At 42.2% G+C, this 1,900-nt stretch overlaps 1 non-coding gene across 1 annotated transcript; it reads left to right on the top strand.

Annotated features, from left to right (window-relative positions):
- The first annotated feature begins 1,243 nt into the window (after positions 1–1,243).
- Positions 1,244–1,350, top strand: LOC115711884 (small nucleolar RNA R71). The gene has a single exon (XR_004010750.1). It is a non-coding gene; the product is annotated as a small nucleolar RNA R71 (small nucleolar RNA).
- Positions 1,351–1,900: the final 550 nt, after the last annotated feature.

Raw genomic sequence — 1,900 nt, 5'->3', positions numbered from 1 at the left:
CGCCAATTGAAGAGTTACCGTGGTTGGCTTTGCTTCACCCAGCTGTAGTCTTTTAAACACTGACAAAGGCATTAAGTTTATACTGGCTCCCAAATCACATAGTGCATTTATTCCTTCAATTTTTCCAATAGTACAAGGAATAGTGAAGCTCCCTGGATCTCTGAGTTTTGGAGGGAGTTTCTTCTGTAGAATAGCGCTGCACTCTTCAGTTAAAGCCACTGTCTCATAATCCTCCATCTTCCTCTTCTTTGACAAAATTTCCTTCATAAACTTCACATAACTTGGCATCTGCTCTAGAGCTTCAGCAAAAGGAATGTTAATGTGAAGTCTTTTGAAGACTTCTAGAAACTTGGTGAACTTCTTGTCTAAGCTTGACTTTCTGAGCCTCTGAGGATAGGGTATTTTCACATGATGATCAATGCTAATAGGTGGAGACTGTTGTGGTAGTGTTGGGCTTTCAGTAGCCTTCTCTACTGTTGGTGTTGGTGTTTGCACTTGTTGAGCATTTATTTCTTCATCTCACTCAACTGGTTGTGGTAACTCAGGCCCATCATACTTCTTACCGCTCCTCAGGGTAATTGCTTTGCAGTTTTCTTTGGGATTGACTTCAGTTGTGCTAGGCAAATTTCCTTGAGGGCGGGTTGCTACCTGAGTTGCTAGCTGGCCCATCTGAGTCTGCAGGTCTTTAATTGAAGATCTAGTTTCAGTCATAAATTGAAGCAGTAAATCTGTTTGCAAACTAGAATTTCCACCAGAGGCTTGTTGCTGATTAAACTGTTGGTTCTGATTTCGTTGCTAATAGAACCCACTGTTTCTTCGGTTGTTATTCTGGCTGAACCCATAATTGTTGTTGTTGTTGTTCTGTGAAAAATTCCCAATGGCCTTAGCTTCATCCATTGGCAAATCATCCACATCTGCTTGACACTCCGAAAAGTGATGACTTCCTCCACATAACTCACAAACAATTTGGGCTTGTTTCGCTTGCCCTGCAATTATTTTTGTCAATGCCTCAACCTGAGCTGTTAACTTTGTGATGGCATCAACTTCTAACACACCAGCTACCTTCTTAGATTGACTCCTTTCAGTTGGCCACTGCTAATTGTTTAGAGCCATCTCCTCCAATAGATCATACGCCTCATTAGCACTCTTTCTCATAAAAGCTACGCCTGCTGCTGCATCTGTTAGAGTTCTAGTATTACCAACCAACCCGTTGTAGAAGTTGTGAACCAGCATCCACTTCTCTATACCGTGATGAGGACACCTCCTGATCAGATCTTTAAACCTCTCCCAAGCCTCATGGAGAGATTCATTATCTTGTTGGTAGAAATTATTAATTTCTCCTCTCAGCTTTGTGGACTTGGCTGGAGGAAAGAACTTTGACAAGAATTTTGTTGCCAGATCATTCCAGATGGCAATAGAATTGGGTGGTAAAGAGTTTAACCAACTCTTGGCTCGTTTTCTGAGCGAGAATGGAAACAGTCTCAGTCGAATGGCATCATCGCTAACTCCATTAACTTTAAAAGTTTCACAAAGTTCCATGAAGTTAGAGAGATGCAGATTAGGATCTTCAGAAGGGAGGCCACCAAACTGAACTGAAGATTGCACCATTTGAAGGATGGCAGGTTTAATCTCGAAGTTGTTTGCATCCACTGCCGGTGGCCTGATACATGACTGCACTCCCGTCAGAGTAGGGAGAATGTAATCTCTCAAGCTACAGCCATTAGCTTGATCTTCCACGGCGCCTCCATTATTACCGTTATTACCCCCATTGTTTCCAGCATTATTGTTCACATTGGCAGCCATGATTTCTGATGTTTCAGCAGTTGCTGAAACTCTTTCTTGCCTCTTGTTCTTTCGATTCCTCCTGCAAGTTTTCTCGATTTCAAGATCAACTGGTAAT

The sequence above is a fragment of the Cannabis sativa genome, chromosome 3 (genome assembly GCF_029168945.1).
Source record: "Cannabis sativa cultivar Pink pepper isolate KNU-18-1 chromosome 3, ASM2916894v1, whole genome shotgun sequence".
Lineage (NCBI taxonomy): Eukaryota > Viridiplantae > Streptophyta > Magnoliopsida > Rosales > Cannabaceae > Cannabis > Cannabis sativa.
Note: the sequence above shows the minus strand (reverse complement) of the source record. Positions and strands in the feature narration are given on the sequence as shown.